The 26,730-nt window shown below is 41.0% G+C and overlaps 1 protein-coding gene across 1 annotated transcript in view; it reads right to left on the reverse strand.

The window, feature by feature from the left end:
- The window catches only part of ppp2r3b (protein phosphatase 2, regulatory subunit B'', beta), a 56,346-nt gene that overhangs the window by 25,744 nt on the left and 3,872 nt on the right, over positions 1–26,730 (reverse strand). Inside the window, exon 2 of the mRNA XM_019860240.1 lies at positions 21,154–21,268. The gene's annotated coding sequence lies outside the window, so the exon portion shown is untranslated. The remainder of the gene's footprint in view (positions 1–21,153; positions 21,269–26,730) is intronic.

Here is a 26,730-nt window from a genome sequence, read left to right on the forward strand (position 1 = left end):
TTCCCTGCTGTCTTAAACAAGCTGGTTATCTGAGCTTTAGATTTAACAGTTAGGTTCCCAAACCAACTGGTTATTCCATAGCGCAGGACTGACTCAATGGTTACTCTATAAAAGATCAACAAAATGCTTCTGCCAACTCCAAACATTCTCAGACAAGAAATGAAGGCGCTGATGGATCCTCGAACAGACATTTGATACATGTGTCTGCCAGTTAAGCCTGCTATCTACAGTATATACTGTATGAGTGTACTCAAAACTCAATCGTATCATTTATACTGCACAGTCAACACTACATTTTGTTGTTGTAACACACTATTGAGGGTTGAACATTTAACACTTAGGTAAAGGTTACTTTAACACCAGGTAGTGTGTATGCATAGATCAGTGGTTCTCAACCTGGGTTTGATCGAACCCTAGTGGTTCGGTGATATGGTCTCAGGGGTTCGAAGGAGCCTCTGCCATGAATGTTAAGGCACACCTGACTCAACATATCAATTAGTTATGACACACTGGCTTGGCCATCAAAGGCTGGTTCATTTTGTGCACAATTAAAAAAAACGTATATATACTTACTCTATGTCTTGAAATTTTATTTAGGTTGTTTTCTCTTTTTAATACATGCACTTTTTTATGTCTTGAATTTGTTTAAAAAAAAAAAAAAATCATATTTTTATTTTTCCCTAATGAAGAGTTCAGTGAATGTGCATATGAACTGGTTGGGTTCGGTACCTCTAACAAGGTTAAGAACCACTGGCATAGATACTTACACAGTAAAAATTAACATTTTCTGGTGTTGAATCAACACCAGCAGACTTGCAGTTGACCACTATTGTATATAAATAGATTAAGGCCAATTATGTCCAATTATATCGAATCTGTAAATTTGCCTCCAGTCGGTGTCATGCCTTTGTTTTTTCCAAAGAAGAAATGAAGACTTGTGAAGATTATTGACGTTTTTTTTTTTTTTTTTTGCATTCTTTTGTTTCCCTTGGTAATCACATCAAATCACACGTGAAACATTCAAAGTTGAAGGCGGCCGCTAAAAAGCTCTTTGTTCTCTTTCACAACATCCAGCCTTTTCTTTTCTTTCCAGGCTCACGAGAACCTAATCAATATCAGCAATGCAGAGATGAAAAGTGAGAAGTCTTTTAAAGTTGAAACTTTGCTACTTTTCAAAGTGTAATTACAGCGTACAAATAAGATGTTTTAGCCAAAAGCACTGCAGTGCATGTTATTTTTTTCATGCCTTGAAGGACATTTCAAAGTATTTGGCCGAGGCTGAAACCACAGGGGTACTGCTGCTTAGCGTAGCACCGTGCTAAGCGAGGAGTTCATGTGTGCAGTGCTGCTGTCAGCCATGCTGCACGGGCTGCTCTGTGAAGTGGGCCAACAGCAATCTGCTCTAATAAGCGCCGCGAACGCACTTGAAAGTATTGTGTGGCGGCCAGGGATTTGTGCTGTTTGGTGTTGTTTATTGCCACAGTCCGCAGGCATAAAGTAGAAATCTAAACGCTTAGGATTTAACTTTCTTCCACAAGTTTGTTTGTTTTATTCGGTGTAGTTTATGCCACTAATTCAAATGCTCTGATTGTCAAATTATGCAGTCACATCTATCTATCTATCCATCCATCCATCCATCCACGTATCTGCCCGTCCAGCTAAGGACTTGTACTGGAGAGAATGGCATCCAAACCCAGAAATATATTTTGAGTTGTGGTTTTTGGGATGGGAACGGTATTTAAAAAAAAGACAAAAAACATTTTGTGAAAAAAAATGTCTATGACTAACAGCTGTGTTAAATCTTTTGAAAAATGCATTTTTGTATGAGAGGTTTGATAAATGTCTTGAAAAAGATCTGGGAAATTGTGAAAACAACGAAAACGATGTCACACACATTTGGCGATAGAAGACTTCTGTTGTGCTCTGAATGTGATGAGGAAGATCAAGTGGATCTGAGTTTCATCAGTTCAGCCAAAACAAGCAAGAAAACATATTCTTTTCCTGTCAACAACTAAATCACTAATCCAGCCGTTATAGGCGTGAACATAGCTGACTTATTTTTCCCGAATTCGAAGAGACTTCTCTCATTCACTTTATAATCGGTGCGCCAGAGGCGCAGTCATTGACAGGGCGGAAGAAGAAAATGATTTACTCGAGTTCATGCATGGAGGTCAAAGCGCACAAAGAATTCCGAAGGAACTGGGCACAGATCTCCATTGGCGGATGATGTAAAGTTAGAAAGGGAGATCACAGATCTGTCAAGTGGGCACTTGACACAGTTGTATCACGCCAGGCCCTTTAACCGTCACACGCACTTGAAAGTATTGTGTGGCGGCCAGGGATTTGTGCTGTTTGGTGTTGTTTATTGCCACAGTCCGCAGGCATAAAGTAGAAATCTAAACGCTTAGGATTTAACTTTCTTCCACAAGTTTGTTTGTTTTATTCGGTGTAGTTTATGCCACTAATTCAAATGCTCTGATTGTCAAATTATGCAGTCACATCTATCTATCTATCCATCCATCCATCCATCCACGTATCTGCCCGTCCAGCTAAGGACTTGTACTGGAGAGAATGGCATCCAAACCCAGAAATATATTTTGAGTTGTGGTTTTTGGGATGGGAACGGTATTTAAAAAAAAGACAAAAAACATTTTGTGAAAAAAAATGTCTATGACTAACAGCTGTGTTAAATCTTTTGAAAAATGCATTTTTGTATGAGAGGTTTGATAAATGTCTTGAAAAAGATCTGGGAAATTGTGAAAACAACGAAAACGATGTCACACACATTTGGCGATAGAAGACTTCTGTTGTGCTCTGAATGTGATGAGGAAGATCAAGTGGATCTGAGTTTCATCAGTTCAGCCAAAACAAGCAAGAAAACATATTCTTTTCCTGTCAACAACTAAATCACTAATCCAGCCGTTATAGGCGTGAACATAGCTGACTTATTTTTCCCGAATTCGAAGAGACTTCTCTCATTCACTTTATAATCGGTGCGCCAGAGGCGCAGTCATTGACAGGGCGGAAGAAGAAAATGATTTACTCGAGTTCATGCATGGAGGTCAAAGCGCACAAAGAATTCCGAAGGAACTGGGCACAGATCTCCATTGGCGGATGATGTAAAGTTAGAAAGGGAGATCACAGATCTGTCAAGTGGGCACTTGACACAGTTGTATCACGCCAGGCCCTTTAACCGTCACATGCCATGTTGCGCCATGACCGAACGCTACCAAACACCTTCGCTGTGGTAGAACGGGACGGAAGGCACACCAAATGCGACAGAACATGAGACACAACTTGAAAGGATCGTTAGTATTCCAGTAGATGATGAAGCGGTCGCTCCTCAGTGTTGTGTATTTCCGTGTGCAGGTTCCGTCAAAGTCTCCCTTTTGTCGGATTAACCTAATGTGGCGACGTCTTCAATAACCATGAGTATTCCGATTGAGTCTGACTGAATCATGCTTCAACGTTCTATGCATCCATGTTTACGCTCCGCTTATATACTCAGCCTGACTCATTTCTTGTCCTTTCTCTGGATTGCTCCATGGTAGTATTATTATTATTTTGTTTTTTTTTTTTACTTGATAATACTATTTACCTTGCATGCATTTGCATGCAATCTATTAAACATTCCCCTCAATCAACATGCCTCCCCAATCTGCAGTTGAGCAAATAATTGCCTCCTACTTAGTATTTGATATGATTTTTCCATCTGCTCTACAATGTAAAAGTTAAGTGACCATGTTTCACTGCCTATCAAAAAAAAAAACAGTAGAGCTCAAAGTGAGAATAAAAATGTGTTTTTTTTTTCTTCAGGTGGTATACAGTCTGATTTGAACATGTTGTACTCCTGCAGGAATGTGAGCCTTCACTGTGCTCTTGAAATGCCTTCAAGTGTGCACCACTTCAAAGTCACTGTGATAGATTAGTGGATGGATCTGCTTTCCAATAATAGCCTCACATTGTTGAAATAAGCGCTCGCGACTATTTTACAAGAACGGCGCCGCAGCTCTTGCGATATTTTGGACCGGGAACGACTTTGATCCCAAACATTTCCCCTGTTTGATAAAGCTGTTCAAATGAACCGTGGTGATTATGAACCTCCCAAAATGGCATTGAGTAGTCAGAAACTCTTTAATGGCTTACACTGCTTGTTTTTTCTTCTTCATTCCTTAAGAGAATCACAAGGCGCACAATCAAACTGTCTTGAGTCAACATTTAGATTCAGTACAAAAAAAAAAAAAAAATGGAGGGCGCTCCTTTCATTCAGATGTGCCTTTAAAATGGAAACAATGCGTCTGCCTATTGAGGCCTTTGGAGATTTTCCTCTCTTATCACATATTCATCAAAGGCTATAAGAAAGGGGAAGAACCTCGTGTTGAGAATGCCAATAGGGAGCCACATTTAAGCATCATTGGTGTAAAATTAGGAATACCTGAGATCGAATATCAGAACTTTGCTTTCCGAAAAGTATTAAGGCTCAGTTTTGATTCACACAGAGGTATCGAGTCAACAGAATGCTAACACCATCTTGGTTCCTCATTGTGCAATAATTACATGATACCTAATCGCTCTCAAGAAGCAGCCTGTTGGTGTAAATTTCCACTATTCCCATTAGCATCACGGAAGTGTAATTTATAACTGATGTACTTAAAGATCTTATACAATACCCCTCTAGTGCAATGTGACAAGATCGAACTATATCATTACAATGCATTCATATATAATGTATTTACATTGGACCATATAAAATGTATGTTTCTCTCTCTCTCTTACTCTCTCTCTCTTTCTCTCTCTTTCTGTGCACATTATGTTGGGGTAGTATGATGGACTTGTGGTTAACACATCTGCCTTACAGTCATGCGATCCATGATTTGAATTCATTTGCATGTCCTCCCCCTGCTTGTGTAGGTTTTCTCTCTGGTACCCCAACTTCCTCCCGCATTTCAAATACATGGATGTCATAATTATTCAAGACTCAAAACTGCCTATAGGTCTGAATTTGAACCTGAATGGTTGGCTATTTACATTGTGTCCTATTAATGGCTGACGAGCAGTCCAAGGTCTACCCTAGGTTCTCACTCAATGACAGCTGGGACAGGCTCCAGCTTACCTGCGACTCATATGAAGATTAGTTCTATAAAAAATATGGATTATATTATTATAAGAGATGCCATGCTTTGAGATGGTATTGTTTTGGCCTGAACACAAAAGCAGCAAATAGATGACCTTTTTTCAGCAAGTAATGCAGAGTAAGTCCCCCCAAAATGTGTGAATAGAAGTATTTCCGAATGCCAAACCTCGAATATGCAAGTGTTTGCTATGTATTTTTAAGGCTATGTATAGTTTTCTGTGCTTTTTTTGTTAAATATCACACAGCTGCACAAGGTTGTTGAAGTGTTTTTCCCCCCATTAATTCTCCAACAATGACAATAAAAGAAATAAAGACGCTCTTTTAAATCAAATATGTCCTCATCTGTTGTCAAACAATAGGCAGACACAGCTTGTCAATCATATTAAAGCAGTTGGTTGTACTACTTTGATATTCGCTGACTGACTCGCATCCCTTTCATGAAACAATCCACGTTGTAATGCAATAAAATCCAGGCCCACATTTATGTAGATAAGTCCTTGAATTTTTTTTCCCCTTCCTCCTCTGTGTTTCCGTGGTGTGCCATGTTGCCGCCGTCTCGGTCCGTACATTATTCACATCTTCTCTTGGAGTAACAGCGGCCCCGTGACGCGCCGACACGCCCACCTCCCGCTAATGTGATGTAAAAGTGAATGATGAAATTCAAGCAGGCCAAATGAAAGAGATACCTGTGCATGTGTGTGTGTGTGTGTGTGTGTGTGTGTGTGTGTGTGTGTGTGTGTGTGTGTGTTCGGTTTTTCAAAGGTGAGGCCTTGGGTGATGGAGAACAGGCTTCCCTAACCTCCAATAAGTGCAGAGGAGGATAAAAGCAAGCGCTAACGACCTTGCTAGCACCAAGGCCTCGTTTATTTCCATCTTTTTCTTACTTTCAAGCTGTGAACAAGGAGAACTGCGCAGGGTTGTCTGGACGACCATTAGCGTTAGCCCGCCCGATGTCATAGACAACCACAATGACTCTTGGCCAGGATGATGGCCAAGACTCTATTGAAACGATTTTATATATGAACCACATTTTTTTGGTACTTATTTGCGAGTAAAATCAAGGCTGTAATGAGAAGTGCCTCATCATACATGACGGTCCTTTCCCAACCTTAATTGAGTGATGTGTAGGGGTTGTGGAGAGACTTTTAATTGTTCTGCCTGTCACCATACATAAATGACATAGATAGATGAACCAGGATAAATTAATTTTTCAGGCCAATCAAGTTAATTTGGATCATTTCCATCTAATGAAATGAATGAAATGAAATGAAAAATTAAATAAAATACATCATGCTCATCGTGATGTGTGCAATTATACTGTACCTACAGATGTGTTTTCCGATATCCAAAGTTCTGCTCTGACCAACTAAGAAGAGGATGTCAAAATAATGACGTCATCAAGAGCCACCAGCCTGGTGAGGACGTATATTTGAAATCAGTCACTGATGCTGTCAACGTGTTTTTGCAGCGAGGAGAAACAAGGGAAGACCATTTGCTTAGGATAGACCGACAATGAAGCCTTCACTTTGCATATTGATGTTATTCCGTCAACGATCTTTATTTTGATCTCAAACAACGTATGAAACACTTTTTTTTTTTTGCACAAAAAGGTGATCAATTTGTGCGCAGTTCAACAATGAGCGCCTGTTATGCTCCTTTTCATCTTGAAAGCGTCGCCTAACACACTTCAAAGGAGGCTCTCCGCTTGCCGACCTCCAAATAGGATGAGACTACAACAATAAGCAAACAATAAACAGCTGCTAATTATTGTCAACCCCCGCTTGATTGGTGTTATAAATTATGAGCGTTAATGTCGGCCCCCTTACTGCGATATCAAAAAAAAAAAAAGCTCTGGCGCTGTCCCTCCCCTGACGAGTGCCTCTCGTTAAAAAGGAGGGCAGAGGAGCAACACCATAATCAAGCTTAGTACTGTGAGTGAAATTTAAGAACTAAAAATGCATGGTCGTACATAACGGAACTTCATGCTATTTTCCAGTTGTTTATTGTATGTATCGAAATAATGTAGATCGACTTCATTTTTATTTAGAGTGACATTAACGCCAATGGAAATGAATTGACGCGCGATTAGTAATCCACTCCCCCCTCCCCACCATTAAACACAACTAACAAAATAAACTGAATAGTTATAATTTTTAAAAATGTCCACATTTATTCTGGTAGTATTAGGACTGTAATACAAAACATGACTTTTTTTATGACATCTCAAGAATATATTTTTCTTGAAAAAGTATACAACTTTATTCTTTCCAAGTTTATACCATGGACAAAATGAGAATTGACTTTACTTCTCAGCTATTAAATACATTAATATTTTTAGGGAAAATTCAGATGTATGCCGGCCGGAGTTGGGTACGAACATGACCATTTCTGTTCGATGTTCCTCGTTTGTGCTTTCTTCCGGTCCAGCTAGATATCCATTTGACCACTAGATGGCAGTCTCTGCTGCGTTCTCCCAGCATCATTTCCTCCTAATGCCTTGTGACACTCAGGTTATGAAAACACACAGACGTCAAGTTTTGATGTCTGAATGTGCCAACCTTTAATTCCATTTTTTATTATTATTATTATCACAAAGTCAAGAACAATGGATCAAATATACTGTCAGCTCCCCACTGGGGGTGAAAGTTCAGCGCATTTAAAAATACTCCTTTCTAAATCTATGCAATGTCAAACGTGATATATATACAACATCTGGCTTTGTTTGGAATTTTCAGTTAAAGTGACACATTTCAAAACAAGCCTGGGCTGCTGTAGGAGTGCCAACAGTTAACACACATAAATCCTCATTCATCACAGTTATGTTGTAATTATGACTAGAATGGAGTTCCTCCTTATATTACCCTCCATGTGTCTCATTAAAGAGCCTTTTTAAGCAGTTAAACATGACCACAAAGAGCACTTTGGATGCACTTCAGACTCAGAAGATGGGTCTTTCTTCCTCTTCTTCATCATGGCTCCCTTTTGCCCGAGGCTGCTGAACCGCACGCCGTCCTCTTTATTCCGATGTCAGCACTTGGCCTTAAGAGCGTTCAATATGTGCAGGAAGAGCGAACATCAATAGAACGGTGCCTATCGCTTTGCGCCGCTCACTTCATTTGCCCATTGATTTATTGGTGGAGCTAACAAAGGAATGCAATCATGATGCACAAACAAAGCATCTGATGTGTGTGAGGGTCACGCTTCATTTGTCAGTCCATTAGATGGCTTGGAGCAGAGAATAATCAATCAAATATAATATAAACGCAACAAAAACGTTTGTTACGTACATTAGCAAGACAGCTGTATGTCAGATCGAAATATTGCTTGTGCCAGGCGATTTTCAACCATTGTCTGTTTTGGAACGTAGGCCAATGCAATAGAATCATTACTTGAGTGCCATCTTGGGACATGATGGTGCCAAGTAACTGTGGTGAAGTGAGTTGAAAAGTTTAACTTCGGCAAAAGTAGAAACAAAACACAATTTTGTACCATCTATAGACAATTATAAAGCTCTTCAGGTGAGGTGTCAATTATTCACAGAGTTTTGCTATTTATGGCAGGTCGGTCCCTCCCTATGGATCCCCTAAAGCACAGGTGTCAAACGCAAGGCTCCGGGGCCAGATCTGGCCCACCACATCATTTTATGTGGCCCGCGAAAGCAAATCAAACATGACAACTTCCATGATACTTGCTAAAATCTCTACCAAAATTTAAAATTCTCATATGTAATAAATAAGAGACATAATGTCAGCATTTTCTTTTGCCTTGTGCTACTTGCTGTCGACTGAAAATGACATCACAGGACTCGGGTAACGACTGTCACATCTCACCTGGTGTTTGGGTTTGGTCTTGTAATGTTTGCAAGCTGAGCTTTTAGCGGCTAAAGGCTCAGCCTTTGACACTGTGATGTCATTTCAGTCGACAGCAAGCGGCAAAATGGCTGCCCCCTGAGATGGACAAAAACGGGTGGAATTTGTTGCTTTATTCATTTTCCACAAACATATGAATCAGAATACCGTGTTTAGAATAGTGGGGGCGCACAGAACGTATGATTGCCAAAAGAGTGGACTTCCCTTTTAATTCTTCCAATGTATTCTTTAACACTTAATGGTTATCAATGGCTTGGAACCTGGTGTTACTCCATGTGCAGTTCTAAGTGTTGAGCATCTTGGTGCAGATGCTTGCCTCGGCACTTGTAATTCATGCGAAAAGGAAATATGCAGATGTCTTTATGCAAAGCAGCGTTACCTATGGTGCGCGGCCGCCTTTGATCAGCCTCACTGACACTATCCAACTTGTGAGAAGAAAAGAATTTAAAAATGGTAAAGGCTCCTAATTGAAGTGAACATAAAAGAAGAGACATGGTGTTAATTGGTAGACGCTAAGAATAATCCAGACCTTGGAGACCACTGTCCCTCATGCCAAAGTGTCAGGATTTACATCTTTAATTCAAGATTTCCCCCCAACAACATTAATTAACCCATCTCTTCATTTTGAAGTGTGCTAAACATACAAATACTTGCACTTACACATATATACAGACATCACATACGTAACTATCTCTCAAGTCCATCAATATTTGGCATTCCAGCTCAGTACAACATGACAATGGATTTGAAATGAAACAATCAAGATCTGCTTAAGTGCAGCTTTAATTTGAGGGTGTTTACATTCAAATCAGGTGAACGGTGCTGGAATTGCAACACATTTTTTCACCTTCTTAAGGGATCAAAACAAAATCAATCAAACCACTTGTCCATCGTGCTAGCACATGTGGCATTTTGATTGGCATTTATACAATGCCCTGAAATTGTGATTTAAATTTTGAATATACACTTGCAGAGGTCGGTGTTCATTAAAACTAGCTGTAGAACCACACACACTGCGCGAGAAAACTGCAATTTTTTCACGGGCATTAGGCGTGATCGCTCGGTGTGTGGTTGTCTTAACGCACACGTTGAACTTTGGCACATTTACCAATGAGACATGAAAAAAAATTCAACATAGTATTTTTCATATTATTTACACATATATTTACACATGTAACACAAACTATCAGTAGCACGTGCACATTCAACGTTTTTACAACTTCAAAGAGGTAGACACATACTGATGGGGACCAAATAGAAGATTTTCCCAGATTCTGATCGGAGTCAGAAAAGCTACGACTGTCACATGTCTCGGAAAGGTTCAAGATGAAAAATTTTCATCTTGCTTTACTCAGAAAATGGTTGGGCCATTGGAAATTTGAAACCTGTTTCATTATAGGTGAACGATAGCCCAATTAGGAAGCAACGTGAAGCTTACATTTGTAAAAGTTGTCTTCTAAGTCAGTGGCACTTCTTATTAGGCTGCACATCATCCTCAAACCACCAGAAGACCCCCCGCAACCCAGTCGTCTATGTGTACATTACAGCAAAGCATATATGTCCCCTATTAATGTCATCAACATCAAGTATGAAGTACAACTTTATTATCAAATGTGCTGTCATACAGCACAGATGAAATTTCCTCCCTCTTAAACAGACAACAGACAACAAGAGGAGCCACTGCGGGTGCCCGCGCCGCCATCAAAAGAACACTTAACATAAAATGACAGCTGATGCATTAGTGGCATCTACCTTGACATGGAAAAAAAATACTGCAGCAGAGATAAAGTGTTGAAGAAAAGGGCAAGACAGGGCAACAATCCCACAGGTAATGACAATAGCGGCATGTGTTTGTCCTTCTGGCACTGAATTATGGAACGAGGCACCTGTCATCTTTTCTTTGTGGCAGGATCAGCCTTTTAAGACTTGTGGGCTCTGACAGCACCCAAAGGCCTCACATACAGAAACCAAAGCGACTGTATGACAGCACAGACGCATATATTTTTAATGACTCATTATCACAGTGAAACTGCATCAAGATTTTTGGCAGGGGGACTAGTGGCTTCTTACGCTTTCGGACGTCCGGAATCATAACAGGGAAATGTTTGAAGGGGTTCTCCATTTTTCACTTTATTTCTCATAGAGGCATAGATGAACCCAATCATAAGTTGAAAGAATCATCTTAATCCTCTTTTAAAATGTGCCTAAATCGACTAATAACAATACCAAAACAAAAACAGCGCTAACAAGAGAAACAAAACAGAATTGAAACAGGAGTATGAACGAGATCGAGAACGACGGAGGTTTAAAAAGATAAGCACTAAGACGTGAAATGTGAGCAAAGCGAATATTTCGACAACCGGTGATACCTTGATCAGTCCCCTGTGAATGATAATTTCATGAAACAACAATGAGCAATTATGTAAACACAGTTCAAATGAGAGCGGCTCCCGTGTCACCTTAAAACCATCCTTTCTTCATTGAAATGGTTTTATTTTGGGGTGGGCTGTAATTTATCGTGCATGCTGCAGCATTAAAGCTGATTTGATTTGGAAACCTGCAGGGATATATTAATTAAAATAGCAACCTGATTAGCATTTGGCTGTGACCTAAAAGTTGAATATTATTCTTAGAGCAGCAACAGTCGGCGGGGATGAAAAGGGTTTACATGACAGTGGAATTGAAATTCAAAGAGTGGGAGATTATGTACGCGCAGATCAAACGCGCCGGGAAGTTGGAGTTCTCTTCACTGACTGACAAACAAATACCCATACACTTTGCTTTGCGTGTAGATACACAAACTAAACATTGACACACTTGGTGCTTTGGAAATAAGAAAGGAACCTACAACTCATGGCATTCACAAATATGAAGGCAGCAAGATTCACAAACAAGCAGCAACTGAAGGCCTAACAATGCATCTCCTACACTCGCTGATCAGATACATGGATACTGGGTCTAAATATGTTCCCTAAGGAAAAAAAAAGTCTTGAGACCTGATTGAAGTGAAATGTGAAAACACAAGCAGCAAGTGAAGGCCAGATGAAGCATGTAACTGCATGTTGTGCACTCCTCACATTCAATCGAATGTTACAAGACAAATAGGCCAAATAGATAATGAGCCAAAACATACTGTGAAAACAAATGAAGACTTTTTGAAGGAAAAGAAATTCAATATTCTTGAAAGACTACATAAGTCACCTGATTAACACTTTTTACAGCTCAATTTCATTATTGGGTAAGAAAATGAAGACAAAAAACAGAAAATGACAGCGTCTGCAGTGGAGGCTGGATACAAAGCAAGTTAAGACTTTATAGGAAGGCAAAGGAATGTAATATTTTCCCATGCCACAACCAACAACCTGATCCGAAATCAACAAAGTCTGCATTTCACTACTGAAGACAAAAGTGAAGGCACAAAGAGCTACAAATAAGAAGAAAGTGATGGCCGCAAAAACCATATCTGATACTCTCTGATCACATTCAGTCAGATGCTATAAAACCAATAGCATAGGTGGATGATGAGCCTAAACTCAAGACACTCTGGTGTTCTAGAATTTGAATATTCGTCAATGACCTAATTATTGAGGGCAAAGATCAGGGGTAGGGAACTCCGGTTCCTCGAGAGCCATACCCTTCCTGTTTTAGAGCTCTCCCTAATCCAACACATCTGATCCAATTGATCATGATCGTTTCAGGCTTCGATAAAGCTTGTCGATGAGCTGATCGTTTGAATCAGGTGTGTTGAAGTAGAGAGAGATCCAAAACAGGCAGGATATGGCTCTCAAGGAACCGGAGTTCCCTACCCCTGGCATAGATGATACTTTTCACTTCCTGAAGTCAAAACCGAAGGCAGCAAGACAAACAAGCAGTAAGTGAAATTTTCTGCAGTAGAGGAATTTACAAATGCTGGATATTAGCTGCAAACATTCTATGAAAAAAGGTCAGGACTTTTTGAAGGCAAGGTCAGTAATATTCTGAATTTGGCCAAGTGAGGGTGGCTGCAGTGCACACCCACTTAAAAGTACTAAAAATAGTTCTTCACAGTGTCAAGTCGAAGTCGACTTAAAACTGCCTCGCAAAAGTGAAGGTCAAAACAATATAGACACTGTTGTACTGTTGAGCATAATGCATCACACTCTGTTGTTTAACCTTCACGCCTTCTACGCCTCCACCCACCATCTCCGCTGAGACGTTTGCATATTCGCGCGCCGTCATTTTCCCGCCTCGGCACTTGGACGGCGCTGACATGTTGTCGTGTCCCCGCAGTGCTAATCGTTCATTAGTATTCATTAGCGTGACGCGCTGGGCCGGCGCGGGGCTCATGTCGAATCAGTGTTCTGACGAGGCCTTTCGCCCCAGTGCGGGTCAGTGAGGAGCCGCTAATTAGGCCCAGCAGTCAGGAGTCATTTTGGCGAGCACCACGAGTGGAGAGCGAGAGGAGTGGTCACGGTGGAGGATGAAGGTCGAGGGAGGGCTGGAGTGTTTTTGGCGTCAATGTTTGTTTTACTGGCAGGATTTTGAACGCATCACTCAATCAGTCAATTGTACATCGGCGATGATATCTTGAATTGTTTGATCCCTTCCATTGCGCAATTCGACAAACAAATAAAAGCCCAACAAGCCCCCAAAATATTTAACCCAAAACTGATCATACTGCATAGCAACAAATATTTGTTCGGATATTGGAGCAAACCTTTGTTTCATGTGTATATTAAAAAGAACATGTAGGTGACTACTTTGAGTCACAACACATATCTGAATTTGTTAAGTCAATACTGCAATTTTGTGATTTTTATTCCACCCTGACAAATGCAAACAAAAACCCCACCCATCATCTGCTTCTGCTCCCCCCTACAAACTCCTCCACAAGTGTGAAGTCACACGGGGCGGCCTTGCATGTCGCCTCGCTGTATCCTGACATGATTCCAGATTAGACAAATAGGATTTTGAACGCATCACTCAATCAGTCAATTGTACATCGGCGACGATATCTTGAATTGTTTGATCCCTTCCATTGTGCAATTCGACAAACAAATAAAAAGCCCAACAAGCCCCCAAAACATTTAACCCAAAACTGATCATAATGCATAGCAACAAATATTTGTTCGGATATTGGAGCAAACCTTTGTTTCATGTGTATATTAAAAAGAACATGTAGGTGACTACTTTGAGTCACAACATATATCTGAATTTGTTAAGTCGATACTGCAATTTTGTGATTTTTATTCCACCCTGACAAATGCAAACAAAAACCCCACCCATCATCTGCTTCTGCTCCCCCCTACAAACTCCTCCACAAGTGTGAAGTCACACGGGGCGGCCTTGCATGTCGCCTCGCTGTATCCTGACATGATTCCAGATTAGACAAATACCCCAAACTACAAGTGGATGGCGTGACACCTCCCTTCCTGCCTCCCCACCCCAACCCATTCCCCCCTCTCTCTTTATTAGATTGATGACACGGCATGCAGGAGCACTTGACAGCTCTCAGATTGGCACTGTAAGAAGAGGGAGATCCCAAAGTGAGATGGGTTAGCTGGCTAAATCTATCAGGAGCCTGTCCAGGAGAGGAGGTAGTGGGATGATGATAAAGAGAAGGGTGGCGGAAGAGGAGGGGGGAGTCAAGGGGGAGATGATGATGATGATGATGATGATGGTGGGGAGGAGAGATGCGCTTCCATGCTGAGCACAAGCACGGCCGGCTGACAGTTGTACTCAGCCTGCACTGTAATAATGAATAAAAGGAAACTCCCTGCAGATTACACATCTTCCCTGTTTTGACATTGACCTTAATACATAATTTAACCACAAAGCCTCCAGTGTGCGGAACCACATAAGAGACGACCATAGGAGTGAAAAAAAAAAAAGATGCCTGGGCTACATTACAGTATATTTATATTTTAAAAAAAAAAAGCTTCAGTCAGAATGGCTCATGTGATCAAGCCTGATCGGAATGTTACCACCAGTAAGTCTTTTAACAGTTTAAGCCAACATTTGGGAATGTAAGAGGGGAAAAACCTTAATGCAGTGACTTCCCAGTGGGAGGCAATAAATGTAAAAGCATAAATTTGCGTGTGTGTGTGTGTGTGTGTGTGTGTGTGTGTGTGTGTTTTGAAAATGAGCGAGTGTGCAGAGCAAGTAAGCAAGGACAGTTTACTCTATTGCTACATTTTAAAACAAATCGCTGTATCAAAAAACAAATATGAAGGTAGCAATCTTTTTCACTGTACCACTTTCATGGTGTCTATGTGTGTGGTTTATTTTATTCAGGCAATGCAGAATGAGGCAAGTGATGTTAGTTCAGTGGAGGTCCATACATCTCGTTAAAAATGTATCTTAATCCAGATGATTTCATTTTGTGCGGTCACTTGACAAAATAAAATTGAGTGGATTCAACCCGTCAGATGAAACCGAATGACAGAGCCCTGATATGATCCTCCAATTTCAAAATTGTGAAGCGGATGTTGTCACCACTCAATTAAACCAAAATTATTTGTAATTATTCATATTTATTACATTAAAATTGCTGCCAAATTGTCCATCCATCCATTTTCTAGGCGAGGGAACACCGTGAACCGGTTGCCAGCCAATCGCAAGGGACAAAATAGACGAAGAAACATTCGCATTCACAATCACACCTTGGGACAATTTAGAGTGATCACTCAACCTACCATGCAGGTTTTTGGAATGTGGGAGGAAGACGGAGTTCCCAGAGAAAACCCACACGGGCGCAGGGAGAACACTCCACAAAGTAAGCCCGGGGCTGGATTTGAACCAATGACTGTGAGGCGGACGTGCTAACTAGTCAACCACCAAATAGTACAATTCAAAATTCACACAAAATATTTTATAAATGTCAATGTGAAGATTTTCTCCCATAATACTTATTCAATGTATAATGTATTAAATGAAAACAATGACAGTGAATAAATTTTTTGCGGAACAATATGTATCCCTAAATGACTTTTTTAATCGATCTTTTGACATATTTATTGTAAATGTATTTATGAATGTATGCATGTACACACACACAAATTACTATTAATGTGATTTGCAATAAAAACATTGTTAAAAAAATAAATGTTGGCTAACTAGTGAAAAATCATGCATCTGCAACTACACTTTAAAAATGATTCAAACTGTTTTTTTCTTGTCCAAATCAAACATCCAAACTGATTTGAAATTGTGTTTTGGACAAACATGACAATATTTACATACTGTACATTTTACTACGTTTCTGTTAGAGGCTAATTATTTGTCAGCCCTCACCAACAGGGGGCAACCTATAACTCAACAGCTTCTTGCAGGAAACAAATGCTAACTTCCATAGCAGGTAGCAGTCGACTTATACTCACTTACATTTAATCATCGTTAATGACTTCCCGTGCACATCCCTGCTCCACAGCTACACACTTAACTTGCATGCCTTGCCAATTAAAGAAGCCATTACATCAATCACAGGTGTACGGCGAAACATATATGTAGCTATGAAATATGAATGGCAACAGCTGGCTTTGCCCGACCCTGTGATTCTCACTCATCTCATTAGTGTACAGTATTGAAAGTGGAGACCCCTTGGCGTGCGTTACGGTGAGAGAGCGCTTGTAGATGGGGGGGCCTGACCTCCAACCCAACAGGGTGCGATAGGGAGGTTAAAGCTGCTTTGCATGCTAACAACCTGCTGTGTGGACCGAGTGAGTGAGTTGCTTGATGAATGAAAATGCATCTGCAACTACACTTTAAAAATGATTCAAACTGTTTTTTTCTTGTCCAAATCAAAAATCAAAACTGATTTGAAATTGTGTTTTGGACAAACATGGCAATATTTACATACATTCTACTACGTTTCTGTTAGAGGCTAATTATTTGACAGCCCTCACCAACAGGGGGCAACCTATAACTCAACAGCCTCTTGCAGGAAACAAATGCTAACTTCCATAGCAGACGACTTATACTCACTTACAGTAGACATTTAATCATCGTTAATGACTTCCCGTGCACATCCCTGCTCCACAGCTACACACTTAACTTGCATGCCTTGCCAATTAAAGTTCTTGCAGGAAACAAATGCTAACTTCCATAGCAGGTAGCAGTCGACTTATACTCACTTACAGTAGACATGTAATCATCTTTAATGACTTCCTGTGCACATCCCTGCTACACAGCTACACACTTAACTTGCATGCCTTGCCAATTAAAGAAGCCATTACATCAATCACAGGTGTACGGCGAAACATATATGTAGCTATGAAATATGAATGGCAACAGCTGGCTTTGCCCGACCCTGTGATTCTCACTCATCTCATTAGTGTACAGTATTGAAAGTGGAGACCCCTTGGCGTGCGTTACGGTGAGAGAGCGCTTGTAGATGGGGGGGCCTGACCTCCAACCCAACAGGGTGTGATAGGGAGGTTAAAGCTGCTTTGCATGCTAACAACCTGCTGTGTGGACCGAGTGAGTGAGTTGCTTGATGAATGAAACATGAACAACTCTGATGCATAGTAATGAGCTCGACTGTTGCTTTGTCTTCTATAATTCTGGATAAGGGTTGGTCATTGGACTGGATTTACTTGATTGTCTATGGGTAAAATTAACAAGCATTTATTTGACAATAAAACACACCTCTGAATGGCAGCATTGTAATGGTTAGCACATTTGGTTTACAGACCTAAGGGTCGGTCGGGGGTTGGAGTCTGGAATTGGGCTTTCCCGCGTAGTGTTTGCATGTTCTCCCCGTGCTTGCATTTTTTTGTGGCAACTCTGGCTTCCGCTCATATTCTCAAAACATGTGTTGGATAAATTGAAGAGTCTAAATCGGGGATGAGCAATTTAAGGGGTGGAGGGGGCCACTATTTTTCATTGGTGCATCTGGGGTGCCAGATAGGATCACGTACGAAAAAAAAGATGTGTGACAAAAACACCATTTTAAATATGGGCAAAATTGGGGGTTGGAGTCTGGAATTGGGCTTTCCTGCGTAGTGTTTGCATGTTCTCCCCGTGCTTGCGTTTTTTTGTGGCAACACTGGCTTCCGCTCATATTCTCAAAACATGTGTTGGCTAAATTGAAGAGTCTAAATTAGGGATGAGCAATTTAAGGGGTGGAGGGGTCCACTATTTTTCATCGGTGCATCTGGAGTGCCAGATAGGCTCGTGTACGAAAAAAAAGATGTGTGACAAAAACGCCATTTTAAATATGGGCAAAATATGTGCAAATGTCCAAAATATGTACTATGTACTGTTGAATCTATTTCATTTTTCATAATACATTTCGAAAGGCATGTATAGGAGATCCCGACAACAAAGCAAACAACAAAATAACCACATACTGTGATTATTTTTCCAGTGCAAATGGCTCTTTTGCATTAAAAAAAAAAAAAAAAAAAAGCTACCGTTCAAGGATTGTGCAAAACTGCTGAACACCAAACCTACATTAAGTGCAAGAATTCATTTTGTGCACAATTTTACAAAAATAAACTCACTCAAAATTTTAATTTTACTGATGTACTATGTTTGTCCTGCATATCATTCCACATCTGCAACATTTTTTTTAGGGTTACTCAAGTTGTAAATCCCACGTTTGCCATCTAGTGGTGAATGGTGATATTACCACTTAAAACTAGAATCAACTCCTGTGGCACCCGCACATTTGCAGATGTTTTTTCCTATATTTTTATAAATATTTAGGGTAGGTTTCAGATTCTTCCTTTGTTTTCTGTACAAAACAATTTTTTCCAAGAAAAAAAACAAAAAAAACTATTTATTTGTATTCCAAATTAACATTTGTTTGCATTCCAAATTTAAAAGAGCTATTAGCTCTAAAGGCACAATCATATTTTCGATTCAAATAATTCAGAACAGTGAACCACAGAAGAAATCAAGGCTTTAACAGACAGTATGAAAGGCCACACCTGCCATTAAGAGTCTGTATGCTCTTGGAATTCTCAAGGGAGGATTTGCTTGGAACACTGTGCCTAAATCGGCCCTGAAAAGCCTCCAAACTGGTGCAGATGTGTGTGTGTGTGTGTGTGTGTGTGTGTGCCATCATGGATGAGTTAGCACACTGAAGCACAGATATGAAATGTGGTGGCAAAAGTACTTTGGTGGTTTGCCATGAGGCCTCCTTCCAAGGGAATGTCAAAACAGAGGAAGCCTTAGTGAGTGTGTGCGTGTGTGTGTGTGTGTGTGTGTGTGTGTGGTAGGACGGTGCTCTACTTCTGCAGTGGTAATCTAATGAGCCTGTAAACACATTCATTTGACATCATTAATTGGAGGCAGATCAGAGGTGTGTTACAGTGAGGGTGGTGGGCTTCTCCCACATCAAAGATTCAAAGAGTGTGAAATCCTTGATTATGCGACACGGATACGCATTACACGCGATTCTCATGCCAAGAAGGGAGAAACGGCAGTGAACGCTCCACCCGTGTCAGCGCCACACCTCGAGGCCAATGTGGTCACATAAAAGCACCCGGTCCTGCGGTTCTGTGTTCTCGCAAATGTTATCGGAAGACAGCGTTTTGCTTGTTTGTGGTATTGTTGTCGGCCACACCATGATTTTTCAAAAAATCTGGATGAAATTTGCATTTACATTATAACTTATGAGCTTGCATACATGTACTAAAGAATTCTGAACTATCATATGTTTTGAAAGCAATAAAATAGAAAAAAACAATTGGGGTTGATTCCCCCACCCCCCGTTAAAAAAAAAAAAAACAAAAAACAGGAAAGCGATTACTGAGATAACATGAATGTCTCGTTATTCAAGTTCTTACTGTATACCAAAACAATGAAATTAATTTGTTATTCAGTTTTGAAAACCTCATGACTCATTGAAAATAAAAGCAACTTTTTTGTTGTTGTTTACGTGCTAAAACATTGCATGTTTGCCATCCTGTGGAAAGTATGTACTGTAACGTCAAATTAATTGAGGAAATATGAAAACACAAGGGGCTCTATTTTTTGTATCCAGTGCAAGCAGGGATGGAACTTGATCAGATTTTTACTATTACGATTCCATTATTGATTCTGTTATTGATACTTTTGGGGAAAAGTGGACTCTTGAAACTGTTTTTTTGATTCCCCTCCCCAAATGCATGTCTGATGCTTGGCGCGGTATAAATCTGCGAAGGGATGAGTTATACTAGGTTTTGTGATTTGCAAGTTGGTGCTGCATTTTAAATATTGTAAACATTTTAAATAGCACATTTTGCACTGTTGTGGGAAATGGTTCCATCATACACAAACGTCCCCCCAAAAAAACATCGGGCTCCATTTTTGTGACGGTGCAAGACCAGTCACTGGCTAGTGTCACTCTGTGTTGAGACGTGTTCCACCGGGTATGGGTAATTTCACAGAAGTGTGTAAACCGGCATATTTAAATAAGGTTGTAGCTGTAGATGAAGCCTCCGATCACAGCAACTCCTCTCATTCTCTTCAAATGAGGCGCAATGACAGCCTTGCAATGGAGAAATCTCTGTGTAAAAGGACGCAGCGATCCGTCCATGACCGGAGCATCGTCACTGCTCTGGCCCGGTTCGCAGACGACATAAGCGGGTGCCCTTATAGAAAGAGCTTGGTGATAACCGTTGGTGACTTAAACATGTTAAATTCGCTTCTTGGATAAGGTAAACTGTTCTGTTGTAACGCAAATACCAAAAAGCAAAAAGTGAAAACAAATTATTCAAATGTAAAAGAACATTTTGTTTGTATGATGGTCAGCAAACAGCAGTCTGCTTCCTGGTTGTTAAAAAATGACAGAAGATGGGGGATCATACCACATTTATATTCAAGGCCGGGAGACGGCAACAAGAAAAGAAATTACAATGTGTCGCAATTGTGTGGTTTGTCTTAATGTAAACCGCAAAAAGAATAAAAAGTACATCGACTATTGTTGGACTTTTTCATGCATGGAAATGCTTAGTTGGTCAAAATAAATAATGGAGTCATAAGCCCTCAACTGTGGATGTCCAGCGAGAACAGTGCGTGGCACTCCGTGAAAAAGTTTGAAGAGGTCACCAAGTGTGATGTAATACTTCCTCAATGCCTCTTTCCCATGAAACAAAGGTGTTGGAGTTTAGCTCAAACTTAATGATCTATCCGCACAATGGCGCTCGCTCGCTGCCATTGGGTTTGGTATCCCTCTGAACTCACCTCATCAGGCCTTTGTTCCATGGGTCTGCTTGATGTTTGGGGGCCCGGGCATGGCGTCGTCGCTGTGCACAGGACACTTGTTCTACCTCTTTTCCTTGGAAGCGTTGGAGTTCTCCTGCGCGATACATTATGAAGATTTAACTTGGTGCGCCTTTGATTGGGCGCTGACAGTCATCCTTCAGCTGCCCTTTAAAGTCCCACTTTGGATCCCTAATGGCTGTCATGTCGCCACGCTCTCTGGACTTCTTACTCAGAGTGTCATTGGCATAATGGTCGTCAGCCGTTGGCCCCTTTTGATCATCCATGCTGTGTGTGTGTGTGTGTGTGTGTGTGTGCGTGTGCGTGCGTGTGTGTGTGTGTGTGTGTGTGTGTGCGTGTGCGTGCGTGTGTGTGTGTGTGTGTGTGTGTGTGCGTGTGCGTGCGTGTGTGTGTGTGTGTGTGTGTGTGTGTCTGTCTCTCACCTGCCACTCCCAGGCAAAAAAAAGCCCCACGACCGGATATCTAAAATTCACTTTCAAATAGTTTCCCCTCCTAATAGCCAAGTACTGCGGAAATGTTCTGGTGCTCATTAATTTAAAGGGACAGCGCAGTTTTTGACTACATCAGCACCTCGACCCAATTTGGTTCTCTGGCTGTTGTTTTGCACACTCTAAATGGATGGAGGGAATCTTTATATTGTCTACGTTGTCACATGGATAAAGTTGTATAATAAACTTGATAGTTCTTTACTCATTAAAATTACGGTATCTTATTTGGGAGCCTGTCGCCACATATTACACAGAGTAGGTTTGATAAAAAAAAGAAGAATGTTTGATGAACTTCTATAAGCTTTACTTTGTAACAAGGCCCAGGAAGACAGAGATTTGAATTTTTAAAAAATCTAATAAAAAAAAAAACATGATGCTATACAAAGCTATGTACAGTATTGTTAATAATATATACTGTACATGAGTCAGTAGTATCTATCAACACGTTTGTTGGCTTCACCGTAACCCCTCTCTCCTCCTTCCTATTATGGCGCACTTGCAGAATGGGATATGGTGGCGCATCTTCTGCCGGTTGAAAATGTTTCTCCTCAACAGAATTTGCACCCAGAAGCAGACAGCACAAACAGAGTTTTTCCTCTTCAAAATACAGAGAACAGGGATGGATGCAGAACACAAAAATACCAAATAACAGTGAGCAGGTCTGGATGCAGAAGGCACAGAAGAAAGCTTGACAATCTGACGTGTCACTGAGCAACTCGAGCTTAAAAACTGAGTCTTCAGGCCATGCCCAATCATGTATGACAAAATAAAGAGGACGTCATGAAGGACAATCCCAACTCTCATCTGGGACCCAAAACACAGTCACAACAATTTCATTTTCATGATTGAATTTTTGTCTCATTCAAGTTGAGTCAAGTCATTTTTCTCATTCAGGTGAGTGGTGGGGTAGCACCCTAGCGCCCTCTATTGATCAGCCCCCACTGCTCGTAGTCTTGGCCTTTGCCAAAAGCAAGTAAAAGAAGTGACAGAGGTTAAAGGGCAGGTGGTTTTTAATTTGGATGGGTAATTGCGACAACCACGCCTCGCTGAACATATAAATTGGAAAGAGGCAAACAATAACAACCACAAGGTACAGTAATTATATTTACCTCTCAGGCACCATAAGGAGTCAAATTTGATCCAAGAGAAGATTAAGGGCATTCAAAGAACGTAGCACTGCAGCATAGTGGAGACTGTGGTGTATATCACTATATTTAAAACCATTGACTAATTGGCATAGCGACCGGTGAAGTTCTGACCTCCTGTGTCTACCACTTTGAAATGATTGCTTTTCCATTCAGACAAATAAACATGTACAGGCTCCTCCCACCTCCTCATGCATCCACAGAGGGATTTGGATCAAGAGCGCCCTGGCCGAGCTCGGCGTGATGTAAACGTGTGGAGAATAAGAGACGTCTCTCCCAATAAACATGCCTCCTGCATGCATCCAAAGATGTGTCACGTTCACTTTCACCTGGAGCAGCTGCGGCAAAATGAGAGAGCGCGCCGCTTCTGAAAAACAATGCCATTGCCGTCACTCCCCACCCGAATGACTGATACATTAAACGCGTACAAAACAGCGGGAGGACGCCACGCAGGGAGCGTTCAAAGACGCAAAATGACGCATTTCAAATAGAAAAACAAGGGAGAAAATATGTTGCATGCTACAGTGCAATACAATGCAGCCTTTGAACGACACCCATTTGAGTTTTGGTCTTATTTCCCAGCTATACGTATTTCTCTCTCCCTTTTTTTTTTTGTGTGTTTTCCAACTTTTATTGAGACAAGGCACATAACTCACTTTGGAAATAAAATATCTCCACACACTACAAAACAAAAAATGTCACAAAATGTGTATACACAGGTTAAGTGCTATTTAGTGGAGAAACATTCTCTCTCTCACTAGATGTTGCTAGTAGAGATAAATGAAAAACAAGAACTGAAAGAGGCTGTGGTAAAGACCTAGAAATGCATTTCAAATGAAGAATACAACAGTATGGTGATGTCAATGTGCTTGGAGCTGCCAAGCCCCCAACGCACCTGCTAATTTGATCACAGAGGTTTAGATGCGATGGTACCAAGGGTGTTTACTATTATATGCTCCCCTGGCGCATCTACAAATTTGGTTACAAAAAGTAGACTACACATACACTTGGTAAAAAAAATGTCTAACGTGTGGCCGAGTTGGTGTTAAAACAATATGGGTGTATTTGATAGGAGGTGCAGGCAGACAGATTCGGAGCTTGGCGGATGTGTGTGGAAGATGTCGCCAGATTTCATTCATAAATTAGACAAAAGTGTGGGACAGTCGTTAAAATCAATTCATTGAAAGAATTATAATCATTATCATCTTAAAAATACTTTGATAGCAGTGCCATTACTACATGTGGTGGGGGTCGCACACGCACACACATGCGGACGCGGCTGCAAGGCGGTCTCCAATTGCCCACATCACACGCACGACCAACTACATAATCCGTAAGGGGAGGTCTTGCAGTTTACCCGCCAATGTCATGCATGGACCCCAGCGAGCGTATTTCTGTTTCCGCAATATCAAGTATGGTGCACAGTGGTACCTGTACTTACAAACTTACTTCTGTAAGAAATTTCGTAACAACAAAATTTTGTAAGTGGAGACGCGTTTTGCATATAAATGTCCTAATCCTCTCCATGCTCCCCCCAAAATTCAGACAGAAATGTTTTGTAAAGCATAAAAATGCATCAAAATATGTAACAAATACATGTTACAATTAGATTATTATACATACAATGTGATTATATCATGTAAATAAAAAATGATTTCACCCCTCCCACATGCTGCAAATGCACCAAAACTTAAAGGACAGCTCTAACAATGAACGAAATGAATAAAATTGTTTGTTTCTTGAATGTTCACTGTTGTCACGTTTTTTTTTCTTTTTTTTTTTTGTATAGCTAGCAGCTTCTGGTAATCCCCATTTTGCATTTTAAGCTTTCGTTTTTACTTTGAGGCCACTGGGAATTCTCGTTAATGCTTCTTGTTGCTTCTGGCTTTTATCCGTGCCATTTCACACTTCCTATACCAATTTTATAATTAAGCGGCTATCAGGGAATTTGGAATTTTGGACCGCTCCCTTTTTTTTTTGTTGGGGGGAGGGCGTTTGGAGGGAAACAGGGGTTTGACCTTGAGAAATAGCCTCAGTGGGACCTCATTGCTTCATCTTCGACATCTCTTTGGATACACCGCGAGCTTCATATTGAAACGATAATTAGCTCCCCTGCACGAATTAGCAAGTAGGAGGCTAACGAGAAGGCAATTACAGCAAAATATACACCATCTATTATTTATTAAATTTTAATTATGGCAAGATTTTAATGCAGTTCGTGTGTTGGCACTTCAGTTAATGACCTCGAGCTATCTTCATTTAGAATTGTTGGGAAGCGGAGGACTGTAGATGTACACACAGACGCATAGAGAGGGGAAAACACGGTAAAAGTGAGGGTGGGAAGGACGGAGCTAGGACTGGCACTGTCAGTCAGATGCCCAAAGCGCTAGGCGGTGCTCGGTGGTGTCACCGTGGCGACAGAATGAGCGTCTGTCGAGGCCACCTGCCTCATTATGGCAAATGTATGCATCTGGGCCAGGCGCTGGCTGGCTCACGGGCAGGCAAAATGGCAACACTGGCAGCCATTACTGTATTATGTTAGCCTAAGTGTAAACGCCGCATGCATGTGCCGGCATTCTCAATTGGAAAACAGTGAGACGGAGGTTTGACAGATGAGCGCACTGGTCACCAGTCAGGTGATTGGTGGTGGGAATGATCCCCATTCAGGCCGCATCAGGGTCAGCGAAGTGAACCTTTACACTACTCCATGATGTACATATAATACTCAAAAAAGCGAAGGATTTCGGGTCTCTGGATGCAATTTCATGATTAACCTAAAAATATGCTGCAAGTGTAACCTCTTTCGATGAATGTAATTTGTCCCTCTCTAAACTTTTTAATGCACATCTAGCCATTCCCAGACTTTTTGCACAACTTGCTGTTCTGTAACAAAATACACAGCAGGTGTTTTATTCATGAATCGACCAGCACATCTCCTAGTTCAATCAGAGCTTGGATTTAAACCGTTCTTTTTGCCATGCTTTTTAAATTTCGAAATGATGACAAGAGGTTCAATCAGAGCTCGGATTTAAACCGTTCTTGCCATGCTTTTTAAATTTCGAAATGATGACAAGATGACAGTAGTAACTGGCTATATTGTGATGCTTCAAAAAAATGTTCACAGGGAAGTAGTGTGTCATCAGCAGGGAGCAAGAGAAATAGATGGAGACTGGACGAGTCACAGAAAAGCATCAATCTCCTTGGAAATGTCCATTCATGAATTACACACCAGAGGTGATTTTTTTCAATCCAGACTTTGCTGGAGAAGAGCAAGTTGTGCAACAAGTACTGAGACATTCAACAGTTGAACGTGGGCATGGAAAAGGGGAGAGAAGGCCAAATTAAGTTGACCTGTATAGGATAGAGTTCATTTTAGATTCCTCCTTCAACTTCATCTGATTAACCGTATCTTTTTGTGGGAAGTGTATAATAAAAATAAGACCCACTAGATCCAGCAGAAGGGGCGCAAGTGGACAAAAGCTTCCTGGTTGGCACCTGTTTGAAATCTGCCTCACAAAATGGCTGCCTCCTGCAGTACTGAAGTGACACACATCACTCAAATCAAATCGATATGTTTCGGATTGTTCTGCCTTCTGAGTAATTCCAGTTTGAATCGTTGAATTGACTTTGTTTCACGTCATTCTCCGCAACAGGCGCCCAAAACAAGAAAACTTTCTCTCCTTGTCCATTCCCTGCTCCCACCTTCCTGCCCTTACCGGAACGCCATTAGGCCTGATGGAAGGCGGCTTTAGGTACAGCCCATCACGGCGGCGTGGCGTCACCGACACCGACATGTATCTTGGCGCTCATTATCATCCTTGAACAGCGCCAATTTACATCTGATGCTGTGACTAATTCTGCCGCGGCAATGTCAAGAGACATAGGAAGTGGCCTGGCCGTGATGA

Source organism: Hippocampus comes, unplaced genomic scaffold, assembly GCF_001891065.2.
Source record: "Hippocampus comes isolate QL1 unplaced genomic scaffold, H_comes_QL1_v1.1 scaffold39, whole genome shotgun sequence".
Taxonomy (NCBI): Eukaryota; Metazoa; Chordata; class Actinopteri; order Syngnathiformes; family Syngnathidae; genus Hippocampus; species Hippocampus comes.